Below are 15,926 nucleotides of genomic sequence, written 5' to 3'. Positions count from 1 at the left end.
CTAGCTAAAAAGTTGTTACCCAAAAACAACTAAAAAGCAAAAAGCGAGAAAGTCAAGGCGCTAGCTAAAAAGTTGTTACCCAAAAACAACTAAAAAGCAAAAAGCGAGAAAGTCAAGGCGCTAGCTAAAAAGTTGTTACCCAAAAACAACTAAAAAGCAAAAAGCGAGAAAGTCAAGGCGCTAGCTAAAAAGTTGTTACCCAAAAACAACTAAAAAGCAAAAAGCGAGAAAGTCAAGACGCTAGCTAAAAAGTTGTTACCCAAAAACAACTAAAAAGCAAAAAGCGAGAAAGTCAAGGCGCTAGCTAAAAAGTTGTTACCCAAAAACAACTAAAAAGCAAAAAGCGAGAAAGTCAAGGCGCTAGCTAAAAAGTTGTTACCCAAAAACAACTAAAAAGCAAAAAGCGAGAAAGTCAAGGCGCTAGCTAAAAAGTTGTTACCCAAAAACAACTAAAAAGCAAAAAGCGAGAAAGTCAAGGCACTAGCTAAAAGGTTGTTACCCAAAAAACAACTAAAAAGCAAAAAGCGAGAAGTCAAAGCACTAGCTAAAAAGTTGTTACCCAAAAACAACTAAAAAAGCAAAAGGCGGGAAGTCAAAACGCTAGCTAAAAAGTTGTTACCCAAAAACAACTAAAAAAGCAAAAAGCGGGAAGTCAAAACGCTAGCTAAAAAGTTGTTATCCGAGAACAACTAAAAAGCATAAAAGCGGAACAAGACAAATCGAAACACAAAGCATGGCATAATAAAGCTACAAGAGTAGCTAAAATAGCAGAACAGGTGTCCAAAATGTTTGCAGAAAACATCCAAAAAACAAAAAGCCCACAGGTCGGGCAAAAGCACAAAAAGTACAAAAAATTACAGAGGATCAAGGCCCTTTCCAGACTCCGCATCAACACCTGGCTGAAACATGGATATCGGGACTGCAGGAACAGCACCATCGCTTGGAACCTCCATACCAACTCTATCCTCGGCCAAAGGTGAAGTCGGGTTCACGACCGGAGCCTCGGGGTCGGACACCGGAGCCTTGGGGTCGGACATCGGAACCTCATCCTCAACAGGGGCAGGAACAATCTTCCCCTCCACAACCATGTTATCCGTACTGAACAAACTGAGATCCAATTCGGGAGCAAGAACCCGGACCTGATCCCTCAAATTCACAAACATAGCATCCATACCCTTGGCCACATTATCTTCCAGCTCATAAAAGTCATCCCGAGCAGATTGCAGCTTCTCCTTCGTCTCCACAAGCTCAGCATACAGCTTGGTATAGTTCTCCGTCGCCACCCTCGCCATCTCCTCAGACGTCTTCGCCACCGCCACAGCCGCGGTAGCCCTAGTCTTCTCTTCCTCCAAAGACTCCTCCAGCTCGGCAATCCTAGCATCCTTCAGCTGACTAACCTTATCAAGCTCGGACCGGGCCTTCTCAAGTCGGGAGCTGGTCGCCCCAAGGGGAGCTTTCTTAAACTCCCGAGCAATGGCGGCATGAAGGCTAGCCATCCGAACACAACTCCGCGCCATATACTGAAAGTGATGCTCCATGGACGCATCATCAGTAGAAATAAAAGTCTGAGGAAGAATGTGCTGCTCAACCCAACCGAGAGCATCGAAATCCTTGTCATTGAAACCAGCAGGCTCTCGGGAAGTCTTCTGTTTCTTGGGGGGAGGACCCGAAGTCGAGGTCGGGGAAAGCTGACCGGGTCCGGAGGTCGGAGGATCCTGAGTTATAGCTCGGAACTGAGGGACCGGAATGGTCTTCGACCGAGTCTGAACACCAATTGTAGTCTTCTGCGGAGAAGGTCGGGGAGAAGCTTCAGCCTCGATATTCCGAGATGCCGCAGATTTCTTCGCTCGACGGAGAAACTTCATAGAATCAGCCTGAGAAGACATCTCTGCAGAAACGAAACAAAGAGGTTATCAAACAGAAAGATCAAAACAAAGTCAAAATATGAAAACGAAATCTCAAAAAGAGGTCGGGAACTACCTAACTCGGAACGGAGAAGGCTTGGATCTCCCAACATTTTCTTCGTATCCAAGTGAGGTGCCCGACCCCATAGACTGCTCAACACACCAACGAAAGCCTGTTCCACCTCATCTAGACTCTCGAAAGTGTACTTAACCGACACCACACTCTCTTGCCAACAAAGAGGAAACGAAGGCTCCCCACTCTCATCTAAGAAAAAAGGTCGGACATCTCCAACAGCCCGGACTTTGAAGTAATAGTTTTTGAAATCGTGAAACGACTCATCATACAAAGTGCAAAATTTCCTACCCTGGTTAGCCCTAAACGAAACCCAGGACACCTTCCCAGCACCCGACCCCGGCTTCGTCAGTACAAACAGATAAGAAAAAAGAGAAACAGAAGGGGAGACGCCTAAAATCTGACACAAAAGTTGGAAAAGCTTTAAAAACGCCCAAGAGTTCGGATGGAGTTGTGTAGGGGCAAGGTTACAAGACCAAAGGACCTCGGATTCCAGGTCGGTGAAAGGAAGACGGACACCTAGCTTGGAGAAGAAACAATCATAAGCATAGAAGAAAAGTTTCTCGGAACTCTCTAACGGCGGAAAACATACCCTCTCCTCGGACTCCGGGGCTGCTAACTCGTAATCCCGCTCAGACTCCCTGTTCTCACAAATACTACACTCCCTACGGAACCTAATCAGATACTCAGAATCTACAACAGACGGGACCCTTAAAGGAGCAGGATCTACCCAACCTAGACCACTCGGAATCTTGGTCGACATTGCTTGAAACACCTTTCGAGACATAAAAAAAATCTTGCCTACAAAGAAAGAATACAACAGCAAGACAAAAATCACACAAAGGCAGAAAAACCAAATTCAACAAAAACAAAAGAAAGCAAAGTTCTTTTACAAACAAGAAGGCAGCGACTCGAATAACAAAAATGGATCGGAGAAAAGAGTCCCCCCACACACATACAAAGCAATAGCGGCGCCTCTTTTCGGGGCAACCCGGGCATAGAAGATATCAGAAAAAAGAAGCGTACGAAGAATAAAAGCGAAAAAAGCAAACCTGGAAAAGAAGAAAGCGACGAGCTCCGACGAAAGGAAAAACGGCGGCGCAGAAAAGAACTCTGAAAAAACGCACAAAAAATGGAAGACGAAGAACAGAGAGAAAGAAGAGAAGATGCTCGAAAAGAAGTGATGAATAAACAAAGAAAAATGAAGAAAGGGGCAAATAAATAAAGCCTCCACAGAGCGCCGCACGGAAATCGAGGAAGAAAACGGTAACAAGCAATAAATGCTGAAACGACCGTTTTCAAATTTTGAAAAACTACTATGCCCGAGCTCGACCTTCCGAAAAAAAGACGAACTCGGGCAGGGGCACTGTTCATACCCTGACCGAGCTCTCCAAACTCGGTAATGCTGATAGAAGGCCCGACCTCGACCCAAGGCCCACGTTCGAGGTCGGACCTCGGACAAACAGGCCAAAGAAAGGCCCATCAGAAGGAACTAAGCCCAAAACCTAAAGGCCGAAAGGGCCTGGGAAAGGCGGTTCCGCAAAGATAGAGATGAATCTCCCAAAAGATAAGATAAGATAAGAATATCTTATCCAGGGATGATCGCAGCCAACTACTATAAATACACTGGAGCACCCAGGTATAACGCATACTCTAATTCTACTTGATATCTGCTTGGACCCATGCTAACTTAAGCATCGGAGTGTCATTGCAGGTACAACCCCCCGCCGTTCAGCACAACCAGCTCGGGTCACAGACCCCCCACCTCGGGCCTTGCCAGAAGACCGAGCTACACGTTTCAGGTAACCCTCGGAACACTTTCTTTCGGCGGGGAGAGTTCCTGACTTCAGGTAGTTGAGTATGGGGGTCATCCATCCTTGCTGTTGGTTGGATATATTTAGCGCTTCTTCCTCTCTTAGCACGGAGGGAGATTGTAAGGTTTCCTGGAGGAGACTTCTGTTGTTGCCTCCGGGCTTGGTGCTGGCAAGCTTTGAGAGGGCGTCTGCCCGGGCGTTTTGTTCCCGAGGTATGTGCTGAATCTGTATCTCTGAAAAGTGGCGTAGTTGTGCCTGTGTTTGGTCCAGGTATTTTTTCATAGTGGGGTCTTTGGCCTGGTAGCTTCCATTTACTTGTGATGTGACGACCTGGGAGTCGCTGAAGATCGTGATTTTTTGGGCTCCGACCTCTCCGGCTAGCTTTAGACCTGCTAGTAGGGCCTCGTATTCGGCTTGGTTGTTCGAAGCCTGGAACTCGAATTTTAGGGATAGTTCTATCCGCGTTCCTTGGTCGCTTTCGAGTATAACCCCGGCTCCGCTTCCTGGTTTGTTTGAGGACCCGTCGACATACAGGTTCCACGAGAGTGGGGTTCCAGGGGTCTCAGTGTATTCTGCGATGAAGTCGGCTAGATACTGGGATTTTATGGCAGTCCGGGTTTCATAGTGGAGGTCGAACTCGGACAGTTCCACCGCCCATTGCAGTATTCGTCCTGCCAGATCTGTTTTTTGGAGGATGTGTCTCATTGGTTGGTTTGTCCGGACTTTGATGGTGTGGGCTTGAAAGTAGGGACGGAGCCTCCGAGCTGTGAACACTAGGGCGTAGGCGAATTTTTCTATTTTCTGATAGTTTAATTCGGCCCCTTGTAGTGCCTTGCTTACAAAGTATATGGGGTGTTGTCCTTGGTCATTTTCTCGTATTAACGCTGAAGCGACTGCTCGATTTCCAACCGAGAGGTATAGTACGAGTTCTTCTCCCTTTAGAGGTCGGGTTAGGATTGGTGGCTGCCCGAGGAATTCCTTGAAGTCTTGAAAGGCCTTTTCGCACTCCGGGGTCCATGAGAAGGGTTTCCCTTTCTTTATGAGTGAGTAGAGAGGTAGTGACTTTATCGCTGATCCCGCCAAGAATCTAGATAGGGCGGCTAGCCTTCCATTTAGTTGTTGTACTTCTTTGACACACGTCGGGCTCTTCATATTGAGTATCGCTTGGCATTTGTCCGGGTTTGCTTCGATGCCCCTTTGAGTCAGCATGAAGCCTAAGAACTTTCCGGCTTCTGCGGCGAAGGTGCACTTTGTCGGGTTAAGTCTCATGTTGTGTTTTCTGAGGGTGCCGAAAACACTGGCGAGGTCGGTCAGCAAGTTTCTGTCTTCTTGTGTCTTTACCAGTATGTCGTCGACGTACACCTCCAGCTGTAGTCCGATGTGCTCTGAGAACACTTTGTTCATTAGCCTCTGGTAGGTTGCCCCTGCGTTCTTTAGCCCGAAGGGCATTACTACGTAGCAGTAGTTTGCCCTTGGGGTTATGAACGAGGTCTTTTCTTGGTCGGGTCCGTACATTGGGATTTGATTGTATCCCGAGTATGCGTCCATGAAGGAGAGATATCTATAGCCTGAGGCTGCGTCTACTAATGCGTCGATGTTTGGTAGTGGATATGGGTCTTTGGGGCAGGCTTTGTTGAGATCTGTGTAATCGACGCACATCCTCCATTTTCCGTTGGGCTTTTTTACCAGGACCACGTTTGCGAGCCATAGGGGGTATTTTACTTCCCTAATGAACCCTGCATCTAGCAGTGCTTGTACTTGTTCTTCTATTGCTTGCATGTGCTCGGGTCCGAGCTTCCGGCGTCTTTGTTGGACAGGCCGGGATCCCGGGTAAACCGATAGCTTATGGCACATCAGGTCGGGACTTATGCCCGGCATGTCGGAGGCTTTCCAGGCGAAGAGGTCGGAATTCTCCCTTAAGAGGGTTATGAGTTCCTCTTTTAGGCCTATGTCGAGGTTTACTCCTATGCTTGTTATTTTTTCAGGTGTGTTCCCAATCTGGACTTTTTCGGTTTCTCCCTCTGGCTGCGGCCGGAGATCTTCTCGGGATTGAACTCGTCCGAGTTCTATCGTGTTGACCTCTTTCCCTTTTAGGCTCAGGCTTTCGTTGTAGCATCGCCGTGCTAGTTTTTGGTCGCCTTTTAGGGTAGCGATTCCCTTTGCGGTAGGGAACTTCATACAGAGGTGTGGGGTCGAGACTATAGCTGCCAGTCTGTTTAGGGTTGGTCGCCCAATGAGGGCATTGTATGCTGAAGTGACGTCGACTATAATGTAGTCGATGCTTAATGTTTTAGATTGCTCGCCTCTTCCAAAGGTAGTGTGTAGCGAGATGTATCCTAAGGGATGGATCGGAGTATCCCCTAGTCCAAATAGGTCGGTGGGGTAGACCTTTAGTTCTTTTTCTTCAAGCCTGAGTTTGTCGAAGGCCATTTTGAACAGGATATCTGCTGAGCTTCCCTGGTCAATCAGGGTGAGATGTAAGTTGGCGTTTGCTAGGATAATGGTGATTACCATTGGATCGTCGTGTCCGGGAATTATCCCTTGAGCATCTTCTCGGGTGAATGAAATAGTAGGTAATTCGGGCAGGGGACTGTCTTCTCGGATGTGATAGACTTTTTTGAGGTGTCTTTTTCGTGAGGATTTGGATGTTCCTCCGCCTGCAAAACCTCCATTTATCATGTGAACATGTCTTTCAGGTGTTCGTGGGGTTTGTTCGGCCCGATCTTCATTGTCCTCCCGCCTTCTCTTCCTGGTCTCTTCTCCTTTCTCTGCTATGTATCTGTCGAGTTTTCCTTCTCTGGCTAGCTTTTCTATAACATTTTTTAGGTCGTAGCAGTCGTTAGTAGAATGACCGTAGAGCTTGTGATATTCACAGTATTCGGACCGATCTCTCCCTGCTTTCTTGTGTTTTAGCGGTCGGGGCGGTGGGATCTTTTCGGTGTGGCATACTTCTCTGTAGACGTCTACCAAGGAGACTCGGAGGGGGGTGTAGCTGTGGTACTTCCGTGGTTTGTCCGAGTTGGGTTCTTCTTTCTTTTTCTGTTCCCGATCCCGATCTCGGAGTGGGTAGGTTGATTCCTTCCTAGAAGAGTCTCTTAGCTGGGAGGTTTCCTCCATGTTGATATATTTTTCCGCTCGCTCCTGCACCTCGTATAGGGAGGTCGGGTATCGTTTGGATAGGGATTGGCTAAACGGTCCTTCTTTTAGGCCGTTTGCTAGTCCCATGATGGCTGCTTCAGTGGGCAAGTGTTGTATGTCCAGGCAGGCTTTGTTGAATCGTTCCATGTATTTTCGGAGAGTTTCTTGGTCACCTTGTTTGATCCCGAGTAGACTGGGGGCATGTTTTGTCTTGTCCTTTTGAATAGAGAATCTTGTTAGGAATTTTTTGGTTAGGTCTTCGAAGCTGGTGATTGATCTTGGTGGCAGGTTGTCGAACCACTTCATGGCTGACTTGGTGAGAGTGGTGGGGAAGGCTTTGCACCGAATCGCGTCGGAGGCGTCGACTAGGTACATTCTGCTTCTGTAGTTGCTGAGGTGATGGCTTGGATCGGTGGTGCCGTCGTAGAGGTCCATATCGGGTGGTTTGAAGTTTCGCGGTACCTTCTCCTTCATGATCTCTTGCGTGAAGGGATCGTGGTTGCCCTCGGTGGTGGTGCCGCGTTCTGTTCGGTCTTTCAGGTTGTCCTCTATTTTCCGCAGTTTTTCTTCTAATTCTCTGCGCTTTCGAGTTTCTCTTCTCAGATCTTGTTCAGTTTCTTTCTGCTTCTTTATGTCCTCTTCGAGTTGTTTTAGTCGGTCTTGTTGTGCCCGGACTGCTTCTAGAATTTCTGAGCTCTTCGCTCTTTCGAAATTTTGTGGATCCTTGTTTGGGAGTGACGTTTTTGGGCGATTCTGTTTGTTTCCTCCTGGAGTACGTGGTGATAGAGGGCTGTCCGGTCGTTCTCCGGTGTCAATTTCGTCCTCTTGTTCGGATGCAGCGTGCTCATCGTTGAGAGGGTCGTCCGCCATGGTAGAGGGATGACTTCCAGGTCCCCGGCAACGGCGCCAATGTTCCGAGGGTTTGCCTGAAACGTGCAGCTCGGTCGTCTGGAGAGGCCCGTGGTGGGGGTTCGGTGACCCGAGCTTGGTATGCAGAATGGTTGGTGGTTGTACCTGCAATGACACTCCGATGCTTAAGTTAGCATGGGTCCAAGCAGATATGTGTAGATTTGGAATGAATGCCATACCTGGGTGCTCCAGTGTATTTATAGTAGTTGGCAGTGATCTTCCCTGGATAAGATATTCTTATCTTATCTTATCTTTGGGAGTTTTATCTTTATCTTTGTGGAACCGCCTTTTCCAGGCCTTTTCGGCCTTTAGGTTTGGGCTGCGTTCCTTTTGATGGGCCTTCCTTGCTCTTTGTCCGAGGTCCGACCTTTAGGTGTGAGCTTTAGGATAAGGTCGGACCTTTTGCGAATTTGCCGAGTTGGAGGACCCCGGTCAGGGTATGAACAGTTCCTATCATGCACGACTTTCATTTTCTCCTTGTAAAGCCTAGAGTTCTCATAAGCTTCAAGCCTCAAACATTCCAACTCCGCTAGTTGTAGCTTCCTCTCAACTCCGGCTCCACCCAAACTTGGATTGCATTCCTTGATGGCCCAATATGCTCTATGTTCTATCTCAACCAGTAAGTGGCAAGCTTTACCATATACCAACCGAAAGGGACTCATACCAATTGGCATTTTGTATGCCGTTCGGTAGGCCCATAATGCATCGGTGAGCTTAGAACTCCAATCTTTCCTATTGGGCTTCACAATCCTTTCCAAGATGTGGTTAATTTCCTGATTAGAAACCTTGGCTTGGCCATTTGTTTGTGGGTGGTAGGCCTTGGCTACTTTATGCATGATGCTATATTTCTTCATGAGCCCTTCCATTCTCTTATTGCAAAAGTGTGAACCTTGGTCGCTCACGATTGCTCGTGGAGACCTAAATCTACAAATGATATTGTTTTTCACAAAAGAAAGGACCACATTAGCATCACCCGTCCGGGTGGGTATCGCTTCCACCCATTTGGACACATAATCAACGGCAAGTAGAATGTAGAGAAAGCCATTAGAATTTGGGAATGGCCCCATGAAGTCGATTCTCCACACATCAAAAATTTCACAAAATAGCATGGTTTGTTGGGGGATTTCATCCTTCTTGGAGATATTACCAAATATAATGCATTGAGAACAAGATTTACAAAAATGAGAAGCACCCTTGAAAAGAGTTGGCCACCAAAAGCCATAATCTAGGATTTTTCTTGCCGTTCTTTGAGGTCCAAAATGGCCTCCTCCTTCGGAGGAGTGGCAAGCTTCCAAGATTGAGTGGAATTTGGTTTATGGAATGCACCTCCGAATTACTTGATCCGCCCCACATCTCCAAAGGTATAGGTCATCCCACACATAGTATTTGGATTCGCTTTTTAACTTATCCTTTTGGTGTTTGGAGAGATTGGGAGGGAAGGAGCGAGATACCAAGTAATTGGCGATTGGTGCATACCAAGGAATGGTTTTCGAGATTCCATGCAAGCCCTCAAAGGGAAAAGAATCATTAATAGGAGTGGTATCGCCTTTTGTGTGTTTAAGGCGACTTAAGTAGTCCGCCACTAGGTTTAGCGTACCACTCCTATCCTTAATTTCCAAGTCAAACTCTTGCAACAATAAAACCCATCTAATCAATCTAGGTTTAGATTCCTTCTTAGCCAACAAATACTTTAATGCCGCATGATCCGAGTACACTACCACCTTTGAACCGAGAAGATATGCTCGGAACTTGTCCAAGGCAAAAACTATGGCCAAAAGTTCTTTTTCGGTGGTAGTGTAGTTGGATTGGGCTCCATCTAGTGTTTTTTATGCATAGGCTATGACATATGGAATCTTACCCTCGCGTTCTGCTAATGCGGCTCCCACAGCAAAATTTGAGGCATCACACATTATTTCGAATGGCCGACTCCAATCTGGCCTTCGCACAATGGGAACTTGGGTCAATGCTACCTTGAGCTTGTCAAAGGCCTCCATGCATTCCTTGCTCAAATCAAACTCAATGTCCTTTTGCAACAATCTTGAGAGAGGCAATGCTATCTTACTAAAGTCCTTTATGAATCTCCGGTAAAATCCTGCATGTCCAAAGAAAGAGTGGACTTCCCTCTCGGAAGAGGGGTAAGGCAAGCTAGATATAACATTGATCTTTGCCGGATCTACGGAAATACCATCTTTGGAAATAATATGTCCTAAACCAATCCCTTGCCTAACCATGAAATGGCACTTCTCAAAATTCAAGACAAGGTTAGTTTTAGTACATCTTTCTAAAACTTTTTCAAGATTGTCCAAGCAATGATCAAAAGAATCACCATATACCGTGAAGTCATCCATGAATACCTCCATCCATTGCTCTAGAAGATCTGCAAATATGCTCATCATACACCTTTGGAAAGTTGCCGGTGCATTGCATAAGCCGAATGGCATACGCTTGTAGGCATAAGTTCCAAAGGGGCAAGTAAATGTTGTTTTCTCTTGGTCTTCTAGAGCAATGTGTATTTGCAAGTACCCCGAATAGCCATCTAGAAAGAAATAATGAGATTTACTGGATAATTAATCGAGCATTTGATCGATAAACGGAAGTAGAAAATGATCTTTTCTAGTGGCCGAGTTCAACCTTCGGTAGTCTATGCATACTCGCCAAGAGTTTTGTACCCGTGTTGCTATGAGCTCCCCGCTTTCATTCTTGATTGTGGTTACCCTGGACTTTTTTGGCACAACTTGCACGGGACTCACCCATTAACTATCTGAAATGGGGTAGATGATGTCCGCCTCAAGTAACCGGGTTATCTTCTTCTTAACAACCTCTAATATGGTCGGATTCAATCGCCTTTGACGTTGTCTCACGGGTCTAGCTTCTTCTTCCAAAAAGATCTGGTGCTCACACACTTGGGGACTTATCCCCACTAGATCCGCCAAGCTCCACCCTATTGCCCTCTTGTTCTTCCTCAAAACACATAGTAACTTTTCCTCTTGTTGAGGATTTAGTTCCCTTGCTATGATCACCGGGAACTTGTGGGCTTTATCAAGGTATGAGTACTTTAGGTGGGGCGGTAGTGGCTTTAATTCTAGCTTTTGCTCTTGGCTTGTTACTTGAACTTCTTTACTTAGGCCTTCACTACTTTCTTCAACCACATGTTTCTCATCTAGCTTTGCACAATGCACTTCGGCTACAATGTTGTCAATTAAATCACACCGGAATATGGAATGGTTCTCCGGTGGGTGCCTCATCGCTTCTTCTAGGCTAAAACTTACAACTCTCCCATCTATCTCAAATGAGTAGGTTCCCGAATGGGCATCCAACTTGAATCTAGAAGTCCTCAAAAACGGTCTCCCAAGTAGGATGGATGATGCCCTCTCGGATTCACTTGGTGGCATCTCAATAATATGGAAATCAATTGGAAATATCAAACCCTTGATGTTGACCAACACATCCTCCGCAATACCCGCCGCGGTTATTATGCTTTTATCCGCCAAGACAAACCTAGCCGCCGACCACTTCAACGGTGGGAGCTTCAATAAATGATAAACGGAAAGAGGCATAATGCTAACGCATGCACCAAGGTCACACATACAATCAATGAATTGGACTCATCAATGACACAAGTGACTAAGCAAGGACCCGGATCATCACACTTTTCTGGAATGGCCCCCATTAAAGCCGAAATGGAACTTCCCAATGGAATGGTCTCCAACTCATGAATTCTATCTTTGTTCATACATAAGTCCCTAAGAAATTTTGCATATTTAGGCACTTGATGTATGGCATCAAAGAGGGGGATAGTTACTGATGAGCAGATAATTTATACGCTTTTTGGCATTATTTTTAGTATGTTTTTAGTATGTTTTAGTTAGTTTTTATTATATTTTTATTAGTTTTTAATTAAAAATCACATTTCTGGACTTTACTTTGAGTTGGTGTTTTTCTGTGATTTCAGGTAATTTCTGGCTGAAATTGAGGGACTTGAGCAAAAATCTGATTCAGAGGCTGACAAAGGACTGCAGATGTTGTTGGATTCTGACCTCCTTGAACTCGAAATGGATTTTCTGGAGCTACAGAAGTCCAAATGGCGCTCTCTCAATTGCGTTGGAAAGTAGACATTCAGGGCTTTCCAGCAATATATAATAGTCTATACTTTCTCTAAGTTTAGATGACGCAAACTGGCATTCAACGCCAGCTCTCTGCCTAATTCTGGAGTCAAACGCCAGAAACAGGTTGCAAAGCAGAGTTAAACGCCCAAACTGGCACCAAAGCTGGCGTTTAACTCCAAGAAAAGTCTCTACACATTTAAAGCTCAAAGCTCAGCCCAAGTACACACCAAGTGGGCCCCAGAAGTGGATTTCTGCATCATTACTTATTTCTGTAACCCTAGTAATTTGTCTGATATAAATAGGACCTTTTACTATTGTATTAGACATCTTTGGATCTATCTTAGGCATTCTTAGTTTATCTTTGGATCATATTGATCACGTTTAGGAGGCTGGCCTCACGGCCATGCCTAGACCTTGTTCTTATGTATTTTCAACGGTGGAGTTTCTACACACCATAGATTAAGGTGCGGAGCTCTGCTGTACCTCGAGTATTAATGCAACTACTACTATTTTCCATTCAATTCAGCTTATTCTTTTTCTGAGATATTCATTCGCACACAAGAACTTGATGAATGTGATGATTATGTGACACTCATCATCATTCTCACTTATGAACGCGTGCCTGACTACCACTTCCGTTCTACATGCAAACAAGGCTTGAATGTGTATCTCTTGGATTCCTTAACCAGAATTTTCGTGGTATAAGCTAGAATTATTGGCGGCCATTCCCGAGATCCGAAAAGTCTAAACCTTGTCTGTGGTATTCTGAGTAGGATCTGGGAAGGGATGGCTGTGACGAGCTTCAAACTCGCGAGTGCTGGGCGTAGTGACAGACGCAAAAGGATTACTGATTCCTATTCCAGTATTATCGAGAACCAATAGATGATTCCGTGCTGTGACAGAGCATTTGGACCATTTTCACTGAGAGGACGGGATGTAGCCATTGACAACGGTGATGCCCAACATACAGCTTGCCATGGAAAGGATTAAGAAGGATTGGATGAAGACAGTAGGAAAGCAGAGAGACAGAAGGGATAAAGCATCTCCATACGCTTATCTGAAATTCTCACCAATGAATTACATAAGTACCTCTATCTTTACTTTGTTTTTATTTCTATTTTCATTATCAATTCACCATAAACATTTGAATCTGCCTGACTGAGATTTACAAGATGACCATACCTTGCTTCATACCAACAATCTCCGTGGGATCGACCCTTACTCACGTAAGGTGGATTACTTAGACGACCTAGTGCACTTGTTGGTTAGTTGTGCGAAGTTGTGACAAAGAATTAAAATTATAAACGCGCATATTAAGTTTTCAGCGCCGTTCCCAAGAACATGAACCGTCACGATTTCCGCGCACCAAGTTTTTGGCGCCGTTGCCGAGGAATTGAATGTTCGAACTACAATTTCGCATTTGTTTCCGGCAATAAAAGTGCCAAGTTTTTGATCCGGCAACAACACCAAGTTTTTGGCGCCGTTGCCGGGGATTGTTCGAGTTTGGACAACTGAAGGTTCATCTTGTTGCTCAGATTAGGTAATTTTATTTTAATTATAAGCTTTTAGTTTTTAATTATTCGAAAAAAAATATTTTCTTCTTTTTTGTTTTTCACAAATTAATTTTTGAAAAATACAAAAAAATTTATAAAATCATAAAATCAAAAATAATTTGATGTTTCTATGTTTCTTGCATTTTTCGAAAATTCATGCATTGCATTCTTCATGATCTTCAAGTTGTTCTTGGCCAGTCTTCTTGTTTGATCTTCATATTTTCATGTTTTGTGTCTTTTCTTGTTTTTCATATGCATTTTAGAATTATTAGAGTCTAAATATTGAAAATTTCTAAGTTTGGTGTCTTGCATGTTTATCTTTTCTTAAAAAATTTTCAAAAATAAGTTCTTGATGTTCATCTTGATCTTCAAAGTGTTCTTGGTATTCATCTTGACATTCATAGTGTTCTTGCATGCATCTTTTGTTTTTATCCAAAACTTTTATGCTTTGAGTCTTTTCATTGCTTTTCTCTTTCATCATTAAAAATTCAAAAAAAATATCTTTCCCTTTTTATCTCATAAATTTTCGAAAATTTGAGTTGACTTTTTCAAAACTTTTTAAAATTTAGTTGTTTCTTAGGAGTCAAATCAAATTTTCAATTTAAAAATCCTATCTTTTTCAAATCTTTTTCAAAAATCAAATCTTTTTCATTTTTCTTAATATTTTTGAAATTTTTAAATTGATTTTCAAAATCTTTTTCTTATTTCTATTTCATATTTTCGAATTTAATACTAACAATTAATGTGATTGATTCAAAAATATTAAGTTGTTACTTGCCTATTAAGAAAGGTTCAATCTTTAAATTTTAAAATCATATCTTTTTGTTTCTTGATAGTCAAGTAATCAACTTTAGTTTTCAAAATCAAATCTTTTTAAATTTCTTTTTCAAATCTTTTTTCAAAATAAATTTCAATCACATCCTTTTCAAAATTTAATTTCAAAATCTTTTCTAACTTCTTATCCTTTCAAATTTGATTTGCAAATCTTTTTCAATTAATCTTATCTTTTTGTTTGATTCTTACCTTTTTCAAAACTACCTAACTAATTTTCGAAAATCCCTTCCCTCTTTTTCAAAATTCCTTTTTAATTAACTAATTGTTTTAAATTTTAATTTAATTTAATTTCAATTTTAATTTTCGAATTTTAACTCTAAATTTTCTTTTTATTTTGTTTAATTTTCGAAATCTCTCATCTCCCATCTCCTTCTATTTATTTATTCATCTACTAACACTTCTCTTCCACCCAAAAATTTGAACCCCATCTTCTTCTCTGAGTTCGAATTTTTCTCTTTTCCTTCTTCTATTCTTTCCTTCTTCTACTCACATAAGGAATCTCTATACTGTGACATAGAGGATTCCATATTTTCTTTTGTGTTTTCTTCTTTTTTCATATGAGTAGGAACAAGGATAAGAACATTCTTGTTGAAGCTAATCCTGAACCTGAAAGGACTCTGAAGAGGAAGCTAAGGGAAGCCAAAGCACAACTCTCTGGAGAAAATCTGACAGAAATTTTTGAAAAAGAAGGAGACATGGCCGAAAATAATAACAATGCAAGGAAGATGCTTGGTGACTTTACTGCACCAAATTCCAATTTACATGGAAGAAGCATCTCAATCTCTGCTATTGGAGCAAACAATTTTGAGCTTAAACCTCAATTAGTTTCTCTGATGCAACAGAACTGCAAGTTTCATGGACTTCCATCAGAAGATCCTTTTCAGTTCTTAACTGAATTCTGCAGATCTGTGATACTGTTAAGACCAATAGGGTTGACCCCGAGGTCTACAGGCTCATGCTTTTCCCGTTTGCTATAAGAGACAGAGCTAGAATATGGTTGGACTCTCAACCTAAGGATAGCCTGAACTCTTGGGATAAGCTGGTCACGACTTTCTTAGCCAAGTTCTTTCCACCTCAAAAGCTTAGTAAGCTTAGAGTGGATGTTCAACCCTTCAAACAAAAAGAAGGTGAATCCCTCTATGAAGCTTGGGAGAGATATAAGCAACTGACCAAAAAGTGTCCTTTTGACATGCTTTCAGAATGGACCATCCTGGATATATTCTATGATGGTCTGTCTGAGTTATCAAAGATGTCACTGGACCATTTTGCAGGTGAATCCATTCACCTAAAGAAAATGCCTACAGAAGCTCAGGAACTCATAGACATGGTTGCTAATAACCAGTTTATGTACACTTCCGAAATGAGTCCTGTGAGTAATGGGACGCCTCAGAGGAAGGGAGTTCTTGAAATTGGTGCTCTGAATGCCTTATTGGCTCAGAACAAAATATTGACTCAGCAAGTCAATATGATTTCTCAGAGTCTGAATGGATTGCAAGCTACATGATGAGCGGATAATTTGTACGCTTTTTGGCATTATTTTTAGTATGTTTTTAGTATGATCTAGTTAGTTTTTAGTATATTTTTATTATTTTTTA

At 43.1% G+C, this 15,926-nt stretch overlaps 1 non-coding gene across 1 annotated transcript; it reads right to left on the bottom strand.

Annotated features, from left to right (window-relative positions):
• Positions 1-15,418: 15,418 nt before the first annotated feature.
• Positions 15,419-15,526, bottom strand: LOC130977471 (small nucleolar RNA R71). The gene has a single exon (XR_009085160.1). It is a non-coding gene; the product is annotated as a small nucleolar RNA R71 (small nucleolar RNA).
• Between the last annotated feature and the right edge of the window lie 400 nt (positions 15,527-15,926).

The sequence above is a fragment of the Arachis stenosperma genome, chromosome 4 (assembly GCF_014773155.1).
Source record: "Arachis stenosperma cultivar V10309 chromosome 4, arast.V10309.gnm1.PFL2, whole genome shotgun sequence".
In the NCBI taxonomy this organism is placed as follows: Eukaryota; Viridiplantae; Streptophyta; class Magnoliopsida; order Fabales; family Fabaceae; genus Arachis; species Arachis stenosperma.
Note: the sequence above shows the minus strand (reverse complement) of the source record. Positions and strands in the feature narration are given on the sequence as shown.